The sequence below is a fragment of the Apteryx rowi genome, unplaced genomic scaffold (genome assembly GCF_003343035.1).
Source record: "Apteryx rowi isolate R43461 unplaced genomic scaffold, aptRow1 scaffold_257, whole genome shotgun sequence".
NCBI classification, from domain to species: domain Eukaryota; kingdom Metazoa; phylum Chordata; class Aves; order Apterygiformes; family Apterygidae; genus Apteryx; species Apteryx rowi.
Genome location: NW_020448941.1, coordinates 356,330 through 378,000, shown reverse-complemented (window position 1 = coordinate 378,000; position 21,671 = coordinate 356,330).

Genomic DNA, 21,671 nt, shown 5'->3' with positions numbered 1-21,671 from the left:
ATAGATGTGATTAAAACCGTAACTCTTAGGACAGATGAGAGGAGTTTCCTTACCTGCAGTGCTCGATGCTCTCAGAAATATAGCATGTGCTTCCCTTGCAAAGCCCTCCAACGAAATTCCCATGTGCTAAACAAGGTCAGTGTTGCCTGCCAGAAGTGAGGTCTTAGGTCTTGCTTAGACTTGTTTTCATGTTTTCACAGACCAGATACACTTTGCTGAGGACAATAAGGATCATGGTCCTGTGTTAGGAGATTCTTTGGCTTGCTTCCAAGGAGTACAAGCATTATAGTTATCTTCAGTGGGAAAAGAGACCTATGCTCTTCTTTCCTGCAGGTTCTGGGGCAGCTGTTGGTTCCAAGGCAGCAAAAAAGGAAAAAGAAAAGGGCCAATAGGGACTGTAGTGATTAAATATGCTTTGTCAGGGCTACTATTCTGACAGAAAAGCCAGCATGGATGGAAACGTCTTGAAAGCAGATACAAAGGAACAAGAATGGGAAAATATGTGCACTTCCCTGCCACAGATCAATGAAAGTAGGAACATATTTTAACTCAGCGAATAAAGCACCTGCTGGTCCCGATGATAGAAGTTTAGTCTGGGAGGGAAAACAACCACTTGTCAGATCTACACATTTCCTCAGTTAATAAGCAAATAAAGTGACCTGTTAGAACAGGAACACAGGAAACTTTCCTGTTTAAGGGCCATGTAATCTCACAGCCTGCCTCTGACAACGACCAGCACCAAATGCCTCACAGAGAGCTGCAAGAAACAGCCCAGTGTGGGGTATGGAATAAATTACAAGGCTAGTTTCTTCCTGACCTTCACTAGTCAGAGGCTGGCTTATGCTTTGATGTGAAAGGTTTATAGCCTATTTTTAGTGTTTCTAGCTCTCACAGTATATGGTGTCCTTCTTGAAGCCCTGTGTACTCCCGTTATTATATCTCAGCTTTCATTAAAACAATGAAACAAATAAACAAAACAAAGATAAAGAAGAATAAAATTTACAGTCTCCCAATTTGTGGGGGAAAACTTTACAAGTGATCCCAAAGGTTCAAACAGGTTCAAAGCAAGACTGGACAAAACCATGTGAAAGAAATGCCGTGTGTGTTACTGCCTACACAGAAACCACTTCTAGCACAGGAAATTTCTCCACTTGGAAATAATTGGAGACTGGAAGAATATGAGAGGAGAATATTACACATTTTTTCCTGTTCTTGCTTTTCCCTTAGCATCTGCCAATGGCAAATGTTGGAGATGGGACTAAACAAACCTTTGGTCTGATACAGAATAGCTATTCATATAGTAAATGATGCCTTCATTTTGAAAAATCCTACCCAAATTCTTAAGACTAAAGCAAAGAATCTCAGATTATTTATGTGTTTTACCTCACCAGCCAGTTTTCATATATTTTCTGGAAAAACTGTGGATTTTCTTTCTAACATTTAGGACTGACACTACTTCTCTTAGAATTTCCATCCATTTTATTAGTTAATGTTGAAATGCTAGAAATTCTGGTACTTTTAGGATGTTACCATATTTCATTTAATAATAGTACGTATGTGGTGCTTTTTCATAGAGATTTCTTATTAAAGAAGAAAGTTCTTTCATAGAGAGTTCTTCTTAAAAATAAGAACTTATGAGGACAGTTTTGTTTTGGCAATGGTTCAGAATAACCTTTTTTTTTTAATAGGAAAAGATTTATTGTCAGCCAATGGTTACATTTACTGCAAGAGTGACAATGCAGCATAAAGTTGTGTTCTCACCCAGGAAACCCCACACTTTATCATATGGCTTCACTGCAACTAGAACTTGCTGGAGTTGAGTACATACCTGATGCTTTACTGAAATGGGCCTTACCTAAGGAAAATCACAGTGCATTAAAAAGGCAGCACTGAGCAAGGGCTTTTGGGTTCCTCAAATAATACGCATTTCCGAGGAGGCAAAACCTGTGTGAAAGGAAATGAGCCCGTTGGCTACTAATGATAAAAAAAGAYGTGTAGTATTTGTGCACAGCAGCACATATACTGTTTTTAATGACATGGATAGCTTCTTAAGGGATGTTTTATTTTTAGCTTGAAAACTTTAATATGGCTAATTAACTTCAACGGGAATGTACAGCATAGACAGAAGCCTGCTGATGAGATTAATTATTCATCCTAGGAAGGGACAAGGTGCATATAAGGATGCTTAAAATGAGAAAGAGGAATTTGCTGTCTGGGAATGGTTAAAAGCAAGGCATAACTTGACTTCTGTACAGAGTGCAAGAGGTGTACATTTGTGTGATAGTTACAGGGAATAAAATTAAGAAGAAGAAGAAATGCAACTTGTGAGAGTTTCTATGTACAGCATTTCTATGTGAGAGTACAGAGGTTACAGTACCTGAGACGATATCAGTTCACTGAGTCTGTACTGGGTGAAGAAGTTTGTCATGGTGTTGTCTAGTGCAGCAAAACACAGCAAGTACAGAGTCCTGGGGCATGTCACAATAGAAATGATGGTAAAAAATGTTAACTGAAACATCTAAAAACCTCTGTAGGATCATTTGATCAGCCTGAACACTCTAAACCACTAACATGAGGGAGGCATAAGAACAAACCGAGTCTGGCTGGCACAGAGGTAATTCTCCTTGGCTCAAAGTTAAACAAAACCCCCCAGCCCCTTGAGTGAAGAAACCTACAGCTCTCTTCCCGGCCAAGCTTTGATTAAGTACCTTCCAGTTAAAACAGCAGGAAATTACAAAGGCAGAGACGCTAAATTTAACAGTTCGGTGCACCCTAGTTGCCACAAATCTTTCCTGTGCAGTGTTATGGGAAACAGGCTTTGTTGTCTTACTGGAACGTTGCTACTATGTAACTCTGGACAATCTAGAAAGAGTACAACAGGGAGAAAGCTGGATGTGGCCTGTATTTACCCCACATGTATGATCTCCCTTTCTAGAGTTAACATATCCTTCAGGTCAGGAGGAGTGTAGCACAGTCTTCATTTTTTATTTTAGGGTTGTGTTTGTGTGTGTGTGTGCACGTGTGTGTATGGAAGAGAGAAAGAGAGGGAGACTGTTCATTTTTTGCATCCTTTAACTAGGAGTGCTGTTACCATGGCTCTGAGAAGAATTCAATCATCTGGAGGTAGCTCCCATCACACCCTGTGATACAGCTTACAGTGAGCCAATATAACCAGTTTTCTGGCTGAGAAATAGGTCAGAATGGCAGGGAGAGGATCCATGTGTCACTTCTGCCCATTAGAGAAGGCAAAATGAATTGCCTGCAGGCTGTGGCTCATTATGGGCTTGTGGGCTCTTTTCTGGGCTCTCTGCTCTGGACTGTCCCCACTGGGATTCAAGCCCACCGCTGCTGTTTAGAGCCCCATTCCTGTCTTGATAGTTGCACCCTTCTCCTGGGCTGTCAGGCATGTGCTCCTTTATTTCGTATTTGGGCTCTTTCTTAAGGGGGAAAAAAGAGAAGGAGAAGGTGTTCTCCCAGAAACACCCACCTTCTGCATCAAAGTGCCCCAGTGCTCATACCCAAATGAGCAGTGCAGGCATTATGGGCAATGAGAAGCCCTCACAGTGCTCTGACATGCATGGGGCAGCTCATGCTTCACAAGTCCATCTGTGCATGTGCCGCCCAGGTACCTACCCCAGCACTTCATTACTAACTGGCACCCTCTTACCAGATTTTCTCTGCCTGCATCCTGGGATTCAAAATGTAAGAGACATAGAGAGATGGGCAGAAAGCAATCTAGGCTGCCATGCAGGTACAGTCTCTATGAAACTTATTCTGCTGTTACCCTTGAGGACACGCAAGGTGGGAGGAAGGGTCAGAATGAACGTATCGACTCTTCTGAGTGCCTGTATCCTTCCCCAGTGAATGTGTTTGTGTGAGTACTTGTGAAGACAATTTATAAATAGCAATAATTAATCCTGAGCTGGACCAGCCGCTGGCCTTCCCTTCACTGCAGGTGACTCCAAGAGGGGGCTCCTTGTACTTTATGGCGGATATCTCTTCTCAACAAAGACAGGATACACAGTCTGGTCATGTGCTGCCGCTTTGCTTACCATCTGCAAACATCTACTGTCCACAGGCTGATCAAATTTCTTCTTTGTTACTAGATATGACTAGAGGAACCCATTGGCACTGATGCTGGGGAAAAAAAACATGCCATCAACTTTGTTTTGCATCATTTTCTTAATAAATGAAGGGGCAATGTCATTTAGACCTCCCTTTTCAGACAAAAGATTTTTTTTTCTGTCTAATTTAAAGCATTACAATCTGCCAAATCTAGCTATTAAAACTCTACGTGAAAATTCAAGCCATAAAGCTATCCAAACACTTAAAGCTTAAGTAAATTTGCAGCACGATGTGCATAGATTTATTCCACATATGGCTCCCTTATGGGAATTTCACAGCTAAATCCCTGTACATCTTATATCTTCTTGTAAATATGTAAGCTAATGATGTATAGAGATGGCTTTCACAATGAAGACCCACCAGTAGTTTTTGTTTGCATTACTTTTTGTATTATATTATAAAAATTCACTGATGATTTAATATTGGGGAATTCCAACTACTTCATTACGGCCCTTTACTGAGGACAAACTAACACAGACATCTGCAAACAGTGGTTTAATTTGCCCAGCCACTGTATCTCACCTACTTGCATATCAGTAATAGTCCATCTGCTGCTGGCAGTCTGTTCCCAACATAGTAATATAACAAGTAATAGTAATATAGTAACATAACACATCACAGCAAACCATCCCCTAAAGAACAGAAAGTATTTTCTTTGCCAAAGTAATACTTGATTCATGTTTTATCTTTTTTTGCCAGTGTCATAATGATGGGAATGAGGCTTATGTGAATAATTGCTTCATGCTCCATCACAAAAGTTAATATTTACTCAGAGGAATGGTCTGTGTGGAAAAAGTGATGCAACTGGACACCCTTCTGTCATCAAAAGAGGGATTTGATACTTTGTGAAGGATTGTGGTAATTTTTCTTAAATGTTGTGACTGATTTTGCTGTTTCTTTTTTCCTTCTGAAACAAAGGGTAAAAATCAGTATTACACAGCTGGACTTAGCAGTGGGATACTGATTAATGTGGTGGGAAGGGGCATGACTGTGTCATGCCAATCCATCCTACTGAACTTTTCATTTCTAAAACAGGCTGAGGATCTTCTGCTCTCAGAGGTGCTTGGCATGCACCTTTCCTCTAATGGTGAATGAACCAGCCAGAAAGAGCAGTGGCAGCTGCTAAAGAGAAAAGGACCTGTGCCACCTGAGTGGCGGAGTGCAACTACCCTCCACCCCTATCTCAGGCCCAAAGTGTGGTGGAGTGCAACTACCCTCCTCTTCATCCCTCCTGTCCCCCCAACTCAGGCCCCAGCTGACCACAGATAACTGACAGCACCCTGTGCTGACCAGGAGGAACTAGGCGATACTGGTTGCAACTGGTGAGGCCAGAAGTGGGCGTGAGATCAGCAAAAAGGGGTATATTTTCCCCAGCATGGCATGAAGTCAGCAAAAAAAGGTACATCTCCACACCAAATATTGTATGACCATGAGTCAAACCAGCGGGCTGCATGGTGGTGAATCTTCCGTTGAACTGGGATGCCTCTCAAGGTTACTCTCCTGGAGTTAAGAGAACCTCTGACAAGAAACCGTTGGAGTGGTAAGAAACTGAGACTCGGGCAATAACAAATGTGCAGTAAGATTCGCTTGCTATGACTACACTGTATAGCCATTTTCAATAAATCTGTTTGCAATAAACCCAGAGTTAATAATACCAATACCTTCCCCCTCTGCGACACCACCTAAGAGGTTACAACTACAGAACCCCAAGAGAAGACAAGGAGAAGATCTACTGAACCCTGTTCAGACATGTATCCTTTCTGAGGTTAAATAATTCATCAGGTACATGCAGCCTTCCTGCATGGAGTTTTGTTTCCATATTAGTGTTCAAGCTTTATTTTATTGTACAGAGGCTTACATCTGAAGAAGTATGCATATCCTGTGATTTGTTTAGGATTATTTTGGATTCGTATTAGTGTGTTTTATTCCTCCAGGAAATTATGCTAATGACATTCTAGATTTAACACAGTTTTGTTACTAAAATGAAAATACTGAACTGTGTGCTTGATRGATATTCTTGTTTATATGTAACAGTCAAAACTTCTGTGTAAGTCATAAATCTTTAAATATTCGTAAATGCTCTCCAGTTACTGCATCATTCCAGCAATCAGTATTACACTATCTTTCAGGTCCATAATTTAGTCCAAGTGAAAATGGTCAGAAGCCTTGGATTCTTCTTTCTTCTTCCTCACAGTTACTTTTCAGACTCTGTCACAGGCAGTCAGATAGATGGCTTCACAGTCCCCCATCACCTCTCGGAGAACCAGGAGCCTGTGTTTAAAGATAAATAAATAAATAAATAAATAGAACAGGGGAAGAAAATCAGCACTGCAGRAGCCTGTTCTTTCTGATTGGGATCTCAGAACAGAGAAGGACTGAGGCTGAGCTTCCACAGCCTGTAATGCTGCTTGTGGAGGCAGCTGAATCGTGCAGTAGTATGCATTTGATTTGGATCTGACGTAGGCGCGTGACTGCATTTCTGTCCAGATAGCCAATGCATGTGATATGGAGTTTATGCTGGCTTTCTGCTTTTATGCTGACTTCCTGCCAGCTGTGGCAGGACTGTTGATACCTGGTCAGGAGTACAGCCAGAGTGGTGTGAATATCTGATGTGACATGAAGCCTGCCTGTATGAAAATAACTATTTAATATTGTTTCAACAGATCTAAGTTGGCAGAGTGAAATTATATCGGATCAATGTTTTGCATTATGTGACCACAGCATTTCTGGTCCCRTATTAGCAGCCCTGAAGCTGAATTTACTGTGTAGTCAAACCATGGCTTTGACTGGCATAGAAAGAGAAGCTGTTTAAGGTCATGGTTGTGGCAGACTGCTGAGTCTGCCTTGAGCAGCTTCTGTAAACTGCTCCACAAGCTCTACTAGCTGCAAGCATTGTGGTGTCTGAGTCTGCCACATTATTTACTTCTAAAAAGGGGAAAATAGGGGGAGAAGCCCAAAGGGAACATGTTTCCACAGGTTGCCCTTGTTATACCAAAGCTTCATCCAACAATAACGTGTGGTGAGATTGTGGTTCGAGTGGGTTCTGCTCTCCAAGACCACATTTTATAAAGCAGAGAGCTCTATTTCAAATACATTTCTGTCTTTAAAGAGAAAGCGTTATTCATTAACACCAAACTCACTGCTGTTAAGATGGCGYTTTCCTGGGACTTAATTTTCTCACATTTAAAGGACACAAGCGAAGGATGTTAGGCTTTCCCTCCCATGAAAAGAAGATCCATTTTCACAATTACAAAGTCCAAGTCTCTCTAAAAATGATGAGGAAAAGACTTGAATCTTTGGAATAATTCTTTCTCTGTTCGGGAACTAAAAATAAATAAATCTGATTCCCTGCATGAATACTGGTGGAAAATGGGTCACAAAGTTTATAAACTGTTTTATAAGCAGAGGAAACCAGCTCCCTACCTTTCTTTCTAAATGCTTCAGGGCAGAGGTCTTTCAGTTTAGACAGATACCAGCCTTTCTTTGCAGAATAGAAAACTTTAAAGTGATCAGGGGAAATAAATGTTGAAATATTTGAAGGTAGACTAAATATTGGGCAAGCTGTCATAGGTATGTTTTTGATAACATCTTTTATACACAGAGATTTTTTCCAATTAACATCAATGGCTTCATTTTGCCATCTCTGTCTGGATGTTACATCTGCTAAAGATCTAAGCCTTATCCCTTGGCTAGCGATGCTTGACTTTCTTCCTCCCCCCAAACACTCCATGAAAGCAGACCCTACTTTGAAATGTGACTTGCATGTATATGAGTATAGAATAGTTGCTAAGTTAGTGCCAAAAATATCTCAAAGTATCCGAAAAGTACATATTCTTAATTATTATGAAAGAAAAACACTAAAATGATTCTTTAGAAGTCTAATAGGTGGGAAAGGCTGGTGACAGAAAGCAAAGGCTGGAACAGGCCAATACAACAAAGATTTCCTCCAGGCCTGTGCTAAAGTTGTAATGCAGCCTAGAGATCCTCTGGTCAGACTCTGGGGTGAACGGCCTCCATATGGTTAACGAGGGTGAAAAAATACTTCTCCAGCCCTGGATGCATACTACCTGCAGGATAATCAAACAAGTCTTGCAAGGAACTGTTCTCTTACTTTTTGTCAAAAAGATCATACATCCTGGAAATCCTTCCCAGTTGTCCTAAATCACATTTTATAGTTAACAATCAACTGGCCCTACACCATCTAAAAAATGCAGTGCAAAAGGGTCTTAGGATTAAGAAGTCCTAGCGCAAGACTCATGAATTAAGCTAGCTTCCTTTAATGTGGACAGGGCCACTTTTAATATTTTTTCTAGGAAAGTCCATTTTGAAACAACTGACTGAAGAAAAAAAATTATACACAAAAGAAGTACAACACTCCTTTGTCCCCTTGTGGAAGAAAATGACAGCAAAAGCTGAGACTGTTGATTTAAAATGCAAATAGGAAATACACTCTACAGGAATCATGACCTTTTCTGTGTAGATGCAGGTGGAATCTTTAGGAGACATTTTCCCTCTTTTAGAGCTGGCACTTGGATAAAATTACTTCAGTTGCTCACCTAATAAAGTGCTTCATCCTGACARTTGTTTTCTTCCCAAAGTGGCAGGGAAATGAAAAAAAGAAATATGTATCTCARACATTTGCAGTTCCATAGTATCTGGAAATAAGCATACATTTCACTCCAGTATTTAGCAAAGCATACAATGGCATTCCTTAGCTAAAAGAAAGTGCAATGCTGAACATAAGATACTATCATTTTTTTTAAGAACTGTGGTGTAATGTCTTCCACTTTGCCTATAGACAGACACTGTCTTCCCTGTTGAACTCCTCTGGTGAGAAACAATGCTCACCCCAGCCCGTCCTCAGTTTCTTGACACTACCCTTCTGTTAGAGGCTATTGCTCTGTATCTGTCAGCACAGGCAGAGTGTGTGAACACTTCCTGGCTTGTTTCAGACCGAAAGGGCCTGATTAGTTTAAAGAAATCAAGTGACAGGTGTTTGTTCATAGAGCGCATTTTAACTAAATGGCTTAGGGAGCAACCAGACAAGCAGCTCTGCTAACAGATAACAAAAAGATGGACATGAGCAGGGGTGGTAACCTCTRTCACCAGCACAGCTGTTTGAAAGCAAATGTTTGTCTATATGGTATAGRGCAGATGACAGGTTACCTCATCAGACTATAATATAAATTGGATATGAAATAGTGAATGGGAAGAAGAGAAATGCTTATTCATATGAAGTGAGCAATATAAATCACCTGCAAGTATTAACTGATGTATTTGTTTGTTATGAGAACCTTTACATATTTGTCTTTTTTTTTACAGAATGTTTTTGATCATGTAATTGATCAAGATAGAAAAGTTTTCAAAGGTTTCAAGCAGGTACTGTTAAGCATATCTTCCCATGTTTTGATGGCAAATGTTCTCTTAATAAAAAGTATTCATGATTATATCGAGTGGGGAAACTTTCTGTTGACCCAAATTCTCCTCTAATGAAGCTCCATTGAAGTTAAAGGAGATAAGGCAACAAAGAATGCAACCTACTGTGGTTTATAGCAAATGTTAATCCCAAAGATGAAAACTGAATATCASTAAGTACATTTCATCAAGTCAGAGAAGGGTGCAGGAGAAACATAAACACATGTGGGAAATCTGAACGCTTGTTTCAACTTTTGGATCTCAGATTGGCCCTATGGCTACATCTAGCTAATAAATTGAATGTGCCTGGAGCCATTGGTTCTGCTACTAGCTGGTACAGATGGCTCATGTCGGTGTTGTTACATGCTCCCTTATCCTCTGAAACTGACTGTCTGAAGTGTTCCCGGCTATCGTGTGGGAACTGTTTGGGAGACTGATAACTGGTTCAAGCTGGAACTGTACTTGAGACTGCTCTACTAGTGCCTTGTACAGATGACCACGGTTCGGTGTCCAAGCACTGGTTAATAAACATAGATTTATCCTACCTGCTTCACTTGGCCAGCCAGTGTTTACAGCAGCGGTTTATTGCAGGTCGTTCTTATTCAGGCTGTATGGCATGACACCTAATGCTTGAAATCTTGTCATTTTTTCCAATACAATTACATAATCAAATCCTAGAATTTATAGATGGCCATAAGGTCATTAAGTGAAGCAGGGCTGGTTTTCAAAGTTATATTTAAAAAGGATATTCACATGCACCTTGTTATATTTAGTACAGAATCTCAGCATTCCACAGGTTCCTTAAGGAAAAGATTTTGTATTCTCGCTCCTTTTTTCTAGAGGCAGGGTCTGAGTGTACCTAGGACTGTTACTGGGATACTGAAAATACTTTGTAGTATCCTTTCACTGCTGGTACTTTGAAGGAATTAGGAGCTAAAAGTCAAYATCAACCTCCTTTTGAAGCAATTAGTAGTGAGGCAATTAAGATATTATTACCTGAAAGAACCTCCCTATCTCTGTCAAAATTTGCTTTGTGCCACTCCTGTGCCGTTACACTTCACCATACTTGTAATTTACACCAGGATAGCCAGCTAGTAAATGGCAGGGGATAAGAAGCAATAACCTGGTGAGCAATAACTGCTGTTAGAGTAGCCGGACAGCAGATCCCAAACAGGGCTTTCTCTCCTGAYAATCCAGAAACATTTAAGGAATTGGCATGGATGGAGTCTGCCATCATTTGTCTAATTTTCTGAAGCTGTGGTTTTTGTTGTCTCAAGTATGCTGAAAAGGACAGCACATGTTCAGTTCCATTTTATTCTTCAGCCTGGAAAATCAAAAGATAAATAAGATGTGGATCTGATGCCTAAATAGGATCAGGTACTTCAGAGACAAAACTGTTTTTCTCCTCAGGTGTTCAATAAAATTCTCCTCCAAAAAATACCCTTTTTCTGTTCCTATGTGTCTGAGCATAGGAGACAAGTTGTTCTAAGGCTTGCCACCCTTATTCACACAATTTCCGTTGTGCTGGAAATTAAAGTACAACAGGGAAGGTGGAAGTTTAAAACTATCTATTCTCCTACCATAAAAAGATGACTTTTGTATTAAATTTCAACAGCTTTGAATGTGAAAAACAAAAGAATGTATTTCTAAAAAATGGTTCCCTTTCTATCAATGTGTAATTATGAACTAATTAAACCCTCTAGAAGCTCACTTTTTACCTGTAAGAAGTAACAACCCACAAAGGTTTTCCACAAAGAAAAACTAAAAAAACCTTGATATATATATTTATATACATACATGTAGACATAAAACTTTAAATGATATTGCCCAGTTAACTAAACTGCTAGATGCATTAAGTGTAATTTCTATTGCAGTCACAACTTTAGAGAGCCAATAAAAGTGAACCAGTTGCTTGAATTGAACAAAAAAGTCCTAAATAAAAACATGCCTGGGGCAAAAGTAATTCACTGTAACAATTTTTAACTGTATGTGTACAGTGCCAAAGTCACCCATCTGTATTTTTCTATCAGCCTCTTTCTCTTCCTCACTGCATTTTGAAAACTATTCTAAAGCTACATATGAATGAAATATTTTTTTGGGTTAGTACAAACAAAATGTCAGTTCCAGTTAGTTTTAGTCAGTAATAAGAAACATTAGGAAGTTAACACAATACATAGCAAACACATCCTGGTTATAATCTTGATTAAATCTCAGGTAGTTTTTCTGAATGGCTCCACGGATCAGTAGGGATCTAAACTAAGATGAAGCCGAGGCACACCTCAGAAATCATCAGCATACACAGCACTTTGTGGTAATATCACCTTGTGATTTAGAAAACTTCTTCAGTTTTTTATCTTCTGCTGTTAAACAGAATTTTTTTGGGGGGGGAGGGAGGGGGGTGTCACCCGACATATTTATTTATTTATGTCTAGCCTCTGCAAAAACCTTGAGGGGAGTTCCCAAGTTCCCTGGGTGTCTCCACTTTAAGTGCCACCAGTTCCACTTTTCCCAACCTCCAAGGTACTGCTCAGAAACTAAAGCAGCAGAGCTTTTCTCATGGGCACACAGACCCTCTTCCAGCTGATTTCAGTGGTACTTGCATGGGCAGATGTGCGTTGATGGAATTTGGGCTGCACTTCTTYGTCCAGATCTTCAGTTGCTGTCTGAGCCTGTAGAGCAGTAAATAYCTTCTGATCTATCACTTTGCAAAAGCGTGACAGGTTATAGATGAAACTCTGAAAATGAGTGAAGGTTTTCCATGCAGTGGCTGATGTGAATACCTCCCTGCATTTGCATAAAACATCAGATAGACAATCAAATTAAAGGAGAGCATTATTAAAAGTGCCAGACACCCCCAGGCACCATGCATACTACACAGTTGTGCTACACATGCACATAAAAGGCAGCTTCACTGTGCTTGCTGCACATGCACAATAAACCTGGCTCACCTGACACTGAATTTATGGGACTTTTCTCAATGGGAATGATGAGGTCATGCCTGCAAATAGTGTTGAATTAGAGAAAAGTACAAAAGCTGTCAGATGAATGGCTTCTTATTAGTGACATGAGGCACCTGTATCATGATATCAAAGGCACWGATCTGAGGAAAGGACTGTGCTGCAAGTTTGGACCTGACTCTAGGTCCATGCTATTGCCTGAATTTCAGGCATCCCAGAAGGCTGGTGGATGGGAGGGAGGGGAGACTCAAAAATTTGACATAACCAGGAGCTCTTTGTGTTATTCTGATCCTGGCCTTTAAAAAAGTGGAGACTGTTTCGTGTTTGAGTGAAAGTATGGTTCAGCAGAGTTCCCTGAAAGCTATTTTGTAGATCTGAGGAAGGAAATTTACATGTAGGCAAAAAATTTTAAGAGGCTTTATCTCAACTTGAAGCAATACTACGAGCCTTTATGCAGTTAAGTCATACATCAGAGTATCTGCCAGTCTTCCCTTCACACTAATTTCCTGTCTGCACTTTCCATCTAAAGAGGAGATCTGTTGAGAGAACTGTCAGCGGGACACCTTCCATCCTCTCCTCCTTTACCGCTCTGTAACACCAGCAGCCTGCCGTGTTGCTTTAAGTCAATTTTTATGGGGCTTTCTACAACAGATGTTCCAAGCATCTTGCTTTCACTGACATTTTTCTCTTCAGAGGGCAAGCTGGCAAAGCTGCCTCTTTGTCTAGGGGAAGAAAACCCCTCTGACCAAAAAGATCACCGCATCCCTCCAAATGCACTGTTTTATGTAGTGGTATAGCTGTTCGATGTAGATTATACCCATTTTTAGCCTTGCACTGTTTATGTAGCAATTGCCAATAGTTACTGCCTCTGTGTTTGTTATTTTTATTGTTTGCAAATGTTGGCTTCCCTTGTATGGCTGCATGCTAACCTTATCTTCACTGCAATCATCACCAAATCCATCTGGTGACTCACTTTGTCAAATAGGTTTGAGGTCTTCATCACCTGCTGGCTTTCACTGTCTGGCCTTTACCAGGAGAAAATAAGGTAAAAGGAACTAGAAACTTCTGTGAATATAATTTATTTTTTKGGGAATTATTATTGCTCACATTTGTCCCTTTTTTGCCTCTGTGGATTATATGCATCACTGATTATCCAGCCAGGAGGTAGTTCAAGAAATAATAAAACTATTAGTTTTATAAATAAAATAATAATATATAAATATATAAATATATATATATTTATWTAAATACCTGTTCATTGCCCCTAGGTTTTTTTGATTTGTAGAATTTTATATGGAAAGTTTTTGTTGCTAAAAGGTTTCTTTTTCATTCTGTTGCTGTTTTTTCTTTCTCTTGGCTTGTTTTTGTCTTTATTCCTTTGTTGGATATTTTTGCTTTTCACACTTGCATGCCTGCATTTTCTGCGACAGTTTCCTTTTGTAACAACCCCAACCAATCCAGCTCTTCCACACCCTCATTTTCCTTCAGAGAGACAGGAGGTGAGATCACACTTCCACAGACTCCTATTAGGTGCAAGCATTTTCCCAAAGATTATGCACCAGATAAATCTCTCCATTTCAGCACATGGTTTATTACTGAATATATTGTCTGCCTACACATGCAGGAACAGATAATTGGTGATTTATATTTTCATAATGRCTACTTCAGTGATTCATTTACTCAGTGGTATATTGGTGTCAGGACAAATCATTCATATAAGTGGGGAGAGAGATCAAGGAATGGATGGCAATACAAAGAGATAGGAGAAGAGACTAAAAAAGCCAGGACAGTACTAAATGTTTTCAGCGACCCGAGGAAAGTTGTGGCAAAAGAGTTCGATTCTTTCTTCTCCTTTTTATCACCTTCTCCCTGTTTTTTCTGCATTTATTGCTCTACAAAAGGATGTTGCTCATGCTCAGAAGAGCCTGACCTTCCTCCCTCTGGCAGTTAAATGGACTGCCAGGATGGCATGGCATTTGGGGTCCTGTAATGTTCTCACTAATGTTCCTGCTTTAAACCTCACACTGATCAGGGCACCTCCTGACCCCAAGCAGAAAGCTAAAGGGACTTAGGCAAGCAGCTAATTCCAGGCATGTGGCTTGTCTGACTGGCTTAGCTCAGAGCTGTGCTACGGGTCCCTCCAGAATAAGTTGCTGGTAATATTTCCAAGCATGTGAGCAACATGCTTTAAATTTTAGCTCTCCATAGTTACAACACTTCCTTGGCAAGGAAAATTTGTTATGTATTTTGCAAATGCTTTCATGGCATCAAGTACCTCTTACTGCCAATTAGATCCAGTGGTTGCTTTTCTTCAGATGCTTTAAGTACAAATGTTTTCAGGCTGGATGTACATTCAGTGCTATTTGGGATCTCTGTCCATTCCTGAACAAACCATAGGTATAGTCTTTTCAAATGCCTTATTTGGGGGTAATTCTGGAGTTATTTACTTTGAAAGGTCTTTAAAAAATCTGTTTCAGAAAGGCACTATTAATGTGCCTAGGACATTACAAAAAAGAAAAATGAGGCACATCACTGTCCCATCCACCACCAAAATCTTAACTGAAATTAGTGAGAAATGATATAGTCAAAACTTCCATAAGCACTCTGTTTACCAGCATGCCTAATTTGGTGCTGCTGAAGCTGGATGATAACTACACATGTCTCCTTATGTATAAGTTTGTTCATGTGAAGAAGCAACGATGTCATGAACTCCTGTGTAAGTGTGTGCACAAGTTTGTGCACCAGGACTGGAAAATTCTCCATGGTATAGGGAGTCAGAAGACAGTGAGTTATCCAAATAAAGAAAACCACACAATAAATGCTCAAAATTAAAATCCTGATAAATACCTGCTATGCATGCTGAATGATTAATTGAAGAGCACGTGGCAGTAAGCACGTTTGTGAACATTAAATGTATTCACCAGTGCTTTGCAAATAAAAAAAGTAAGTTAAGGTTATGAATAAATTGCTTGGTGTTTTTACTTTTGACTCTGGAATATTTGCTGACAGCATTGTCAAAATCAGAGTGAGAATTTATGTGATGATACTGCGAATAGGTTAAAGAATAGATAACATCAAGACCCAGTACATTCTGATAAAACCTCCTATCATTAGGAGAAATAGTGACTTTCTCTCCACAGCTTCTTTCATAACTGCCTTTCAGTGATGCCAACCAAATCAGCTTTTTTTGTTGCTTACATGTGGGCTGAGACTTGCTGTAACTACTGATTTAGAAATACTTAGTGGCAGAAAGCATGTCACAGCCAGACTTGGGCAACTTTTATTTCAGGGAAAAATGCAGCTTTTACTCAATACAAAGCTGTTCATGAATTAATAAAACCTTGGCAAGTGATTTTTGTTCAGTGAAATGTTTCACTTAAATATTTTCAAAATGAAATGTCTTGAGTTTCTCATTTAATATGGCATTTTCAGATGGATTTTACGACATTTTATTAAGTCCTTTTAAAGGAAAATTAAAGAAATAAAGTGTGGGGAAGAAAGGAAAAAATACAAAGCATAATCCCCCCTCAATTACTTAAAGTTTCCCATCTTGTTGACCAAAGCCTGTCGATTTTCTTTTCAATTTTTCTATCTGGCCAGCAAACCATCGTATCTATTACTTGTCTATCTTTAGTTACCTCAGTCATAYAATGAGGAAGCTGCTGTTTGCCTTTCAAATTATTGTCCATGATTGATGCCCCTGGCAAAGTGGTGGGGGACAGRTTTTACATTTTGCAACTTGCTGTGTTGCACAACAGCAGATGTATTCTTGGTGGTAGAACTAGGATTGCTTCTCATAGGAGGTCAGGTAGGCTTTGCACCACTTTCTTGTCCTGGAGGATTTTCTTGAGGAAGAGTCATGTTTCACTCTGTCATCAAAGCTTCCCCTAATGAAGTCAATGTACTCCCCTGACTTGCACCACAAGTTCTTTGGGGCAGGGCTGCTTCAGGTCTCTGACAGACGAGGGTTCGTTCTAGCCTGCATCTTTTCAGACTTTCCATTGCTGGGCTCTGAATCTTGTTGTCTATCCAGAGGACAAACAAGGTATACTACATGAGTTTTGGCAATTATGTATTCAAGTGAATACAGGAATTGACAGATACAGCAATAGTAAGCTCTTTCTGCTGCATCTGGCCAGCCRCTTCTTCTTTCCTGTGCAAAAGTTTGAAAGCTTTCCTTGCCTTCCTCCCTTCTGATGAGCTATGGAATACAGGTAGGAAGGGTTCAGAAAAATGGCACCACATATACTGTTTGTCAATAAGCTGTCAGAGCTGGAAGGAATAAGAAGGAAAATAGGATTGGGAAGAGCTAAGTAGTGACTTTCAGCCTCCCACAAAACAAACCAAGGATTCCTCACCCCAGACTAAAAAAAATGGAAATAATATGGATTTTTTAAAACCTGAAGATTGTCTTCACAAATCTTAAAAAGGATGCATTTGCTTATGCAGTGAGAATTGAGCACAGTATATTTTCTGTCAGAGAGTTGGGTAAATGTGGTTTAAATGGCTTACAGAAAAGTGCAAATAAAATAAAGGGCCCTCCTAAGGAATCACTGATGTATGGAATTGGAATTCCTTAAATCACCCTTTGCTCGCACTTCCCACCATGTTGCCTCCCTCAATAATGGGAGTACGGAGGGAACAAGGCACAGATGAATCCGATTCAGTACTGAACCTACATGTGCAAAAAGAAACGGGTTGGTGGAACTGGATAATACTGAGAGGAAATCCAAATCCCAAAGCAAGAAATGGGACTCCCTCTAATATGCTTCTTTCCTGAACATTATCTCCTTCCCCTCCAATCAGCAGCTGACAAGGACAAATAAATGCCAGCATAACAGCTCTTCAGAGAGAGGTATTGTCATCATTTTGCCTGGGGGGACTGGCTGGAATAGCAGGACTGCTTATCTTCCCTACTTTAAGTATTCATATGGATACTTCTGAAATTTTCTTTTGCCAATCGCCTTGAATGAAAGATAGCAAAAGTCATTTGGTACTAGACTCTCTGCCAAGAAAAAGTAGTATTATTTTAGTTGGGATTCTTTTGCTTATAAACTGACTGATGGAGAAGTACAACTGCCTGTGAATGCAGACAGTGGCCATCTCTGTCCTAAAGTGAATTTTCCTCTCTCTGAAGCAAACACTGTACTGCACACAAGAAAATGGCAGCTGCAGACAAACCATGGCTGTTCTAAGTCAAAACAGTGCTAGCCCCTTCACCTCCCCTGAAACAAAGAGAAGAAACTGTTCCTACACAGTGGGGATTTTTGTTTTTGTTTGTTTGGAATCTTCTCCAATTCCAGCTCTYATTACTCCCTGCTTTTGTCTCATAGGATCCTTCTTCTTCCTGCTCCCCTCTCCCTTTTCTCTCTCTGGTGTCTCCACTTGCTTCCCCTTCCTATCCTAATGATTCATGCTCCTGGAGAGTTTCCCACCAGATCTATCTGCTCCTTTATTCTCCCAATCTCACACCAAAACAAGCCATGATCCATATCCACACCTTTTTTTAGTGTGTGCCTGTTCTTGCTTTTGACAATATTTGTCCCACCTTTGTCTGCCCTYCAAAACATCCTCTCCATGTCTTCTCTCCATGTCCTACTGCTATTCCATGCCACTGCATCCCCCCTTTGGGTGCCAGTCCTCACTTACTGCTGTTTCTCCTCCTTACCTTTCCTTTGTTGTCCATGCTATTTCTGATGAAGATACATCCAACCAAAAATTCTGAATGGTTTGTTCTTTTTTGATATTGGTGCTTAGATACCTGGACCCCTTTGTCCAATATTTTATTYGCAGAAGTACTCTCCTTCTTTCACATTCCCCATCTTGGTGCAAGGTGTGGTGGCCTGATGCTCAGAACCTCCTTCCTCCCCTTTCCATTCTCTTTTTTTTTTAAAAAAAGCTCCAATTCCTCCTCTTTTCTGCTGCCATATTGATGTTACTTATCATATACTTATCGTATACTTAAGTGATGTTACTTTCCATTGACCCATCTCCTCCAATTTAGCCTTACTACCAAAATGTAATTCCTGGCTCTGTCACTTCCCTTTTTCATAATCTTCTCATGCTCATCTTCTGTAATTTCACYGGATAGCTTGAAGGCTCTTCCCACCCTCTACTTGAGTTCAGTTGACTTGTACTTGGGGTTTAACTCTCTTTTCAAAGAAGGACTTCATCCACTGCTATCTGTTTCTGATCACACTATCAGTAACTTCTCCTTTCCTCTAACCATGTAAAATTCATGTTACATTCATTTTGTTGCCTCAAGCTTACTGCAGTTGCCATCACTTTTGCAGTCATTTCTCAATCAACCAGCTCTCACTGAGAATCAAAAACTCACATTTGCACACCAGCCACAATGTTTTGCCAGGTTTGGTTGTCCTCCTGACAAATTGCTTCTAACTTATCCATTGTACCTAAGAGGAGTTCCCAGAAATTTCAGAGCCCTTGTTGAAATTCTCCTTTACTGTGGGTACCTGTAAAAACAGAAACCTACTCAGGCTGCTCAGATCCTAATAAACTGCACTGTTTATTACTGCTTCATTATTACTTRCTGTTCACCTGTCTGTCTGCATCTAACCACTGTCATTCCTATTGAGGCAGGATCTATTCTTTTGTTTGGAGTCTGTATGGTGTCTAGCACCATGGAGTCTTGGTCCATGACAGGGGATGCCTGATGTACTGCCAACACAAACACTTAATAGTACTACTAAAAATATTGATAGCAGCTGTATAATCTTTTCTCCCATATCACTCAATTTTACGTTTCTTGGAATGAGTATGAGACAGTTAAGGACATATCAGGAACAGGAWCTATCATGCTGCTTTTTCGATTTGAAGTGTGTGCTAATTTCTGTTGTACTTCTTGGTGGGAGACCTCAAACTTCATTAGAAGCTTTTAGGTCATTAATATTAATCAGCCTCCTTACTGTCCATCTCCAACTGTTCACAAGCACAAGTTGTAAACCCTAAAGCAATAGTTATTTTAAACATATTTAAAACAACAAGAATTATCAGGTATTTCTGCTATTAATACTGCTAAAATCAGATGAAATTTAAAGTATGGCTGGTCAGAAGAAAGCTCATTTTAATTGGCTGGTTGAATTAAAATTAATCTAGAGAATTAAGCATTAATCAACACTGTGGAGAAATTGGAAAAATTTTCTCTTTAGAGGCAGATGTTATAGAATGCTTAGTTATTCTGGTAATTATTTGAAAACAAACACAACTACCTCATCCTAAGACTGAAACTCTTTACATTTGTTTGAAGAGTTTATCCAGTTCAGATTTTTATTTTCTATGTGAAGTGATTTTGGTCATTTCTAGACTGATGTAAGAATAACTGCAAACAATTAAGAATAAATTCTAGTTTTGATCAAATTTTTATAGAAAATTCATAAGTTCTAATTATTTTCACACCTTCTCTATCACTTACTTCATATGCACAGAGATCATGACTTCAAATATGCTATTAGCACCAGGATTGGAAGAACACATTAAGGAAACAAAGAACTTGTTTAAATGACTTCATAATAGACAGCATAATACAGTACAATAGAAAACATGGAACCGCATCCTTGTTTCTCACTACTTCTCCTTTTCAGCATATAAAGCAACCCATCAGGTTTGGTAGCTTTTTGACTGAGCCCCAACTGCGTGCCAGTTGTGGCTGCTGTGTGCCTTCCATGGAAAGCTGCTCTCAGAAGATCATTCTTGACACACATGAAATGCACCCCTCAGATTTCACTTCTGTAGAAGCCTCAAATGGCAAAACCACCACCATGGTGAAAAACATTTCCTAAAGTAATATTAGTCAGCAGCATCAGGACATTTTTTTCTGATACCTTCTTCACCTTGCAAGGACTTAATCCAACCTTGTCTAAAATTTAAGGGAGAATATGTAGCATACTGGTTATTTAGACAATATTAAAACATTCAGAGAAGGAAGCAATATGCACTCGCTTTTTGTGTTAATCCATAAGGTTATCCATGCCTAGTTCCCTAATCTGTGTTAACCTCTAAGGAAATGTCTAGATAATTCATTGAAAACTGAATACTGAYGGATTATTTTTGATTTGCCAAGCACACTCCCCTACTCTGGCGAATGTCTTCCTTACTCTTGTTCAGTGGAGTCTTTCCCTTCAGGTAAAAGCAAGCTCAGAAACCTGCTTGCTTGCTTTCATGTACCACTGCCATGTTGCATTAGACAACTGACATTCATAACCAGATGGTATGAATATTTAAAAGGTAGTCAGTGGTCAAGCACAGAACACAGATAATCAGAGCTCCCCGTTATTCCTTACTCCTTATCCAGGTCTCCACCTCTGCAGGGAAAGAAGAGCTCATCTTTCCTAACTGTGTTTGGTGGCTTGTAAGAAGAGGTAGATAAGGAGAAGTGGTGATCACTGGTCAACCTGTGGGTCATGTTGTCAAAATCTATAAGYAATACATGGAGGAAAGGCTCAGGGAGTATCACCTGACCCAGCTGAATGCCATGGTGGGGATGCCTGCAGCGAAGACTCCTGTCTTTTCTGGGCAGAGAYTGGACATCCAGTCTGGGGGTTTACTGAATTCCCTTTTGTTGTGAGCATTACCCTAAACACAATAAAGGCTTCCAGCTGTCTCAGCTTAGTGGTCCTTTGTGCATTAGTGCTGATTTTGAATTGAGGTTCTGGGCACCAGTAAGTTTGTTGGCCATTCTCTTGAGACTGGGATGCAGTGGTTTGCCAGACAYCCCATAATCATTCCTGGTGCTAGATGGAGCTTATGGTAAGCACAGAATAATTCATTATAGTATACTTAAGTGATTAAGTACAGTATATTAGGGACAGCTGAAGAGAAAACCCCCTTGAGATAGCTTAAGATAGCTTTTCAATTGAATAACATTGAAATAGACTATCTGGCTGTTTCCACAACTGTCAGATGGGAAGTGATGCTCTGGCAAAGACTGTCTGCAGAACTGCTTTTCCTGAAAAGGATACTGAGCTGGGAACAAGTGTCTTCTCCCATATACATTTTCTCCTCAGCTTCTGTTCTGACTCAAGTGTCCTTTTGAGGATTTATTGCAATTCATAAGTTTGATAGTTAATGAAGATCTCAGCTTTTAATACTTCTCACAAAACATCATTGATTTCTAAAGATGCTCGGGAAATGCTCATGTCCCTTGGGCATAGTGAT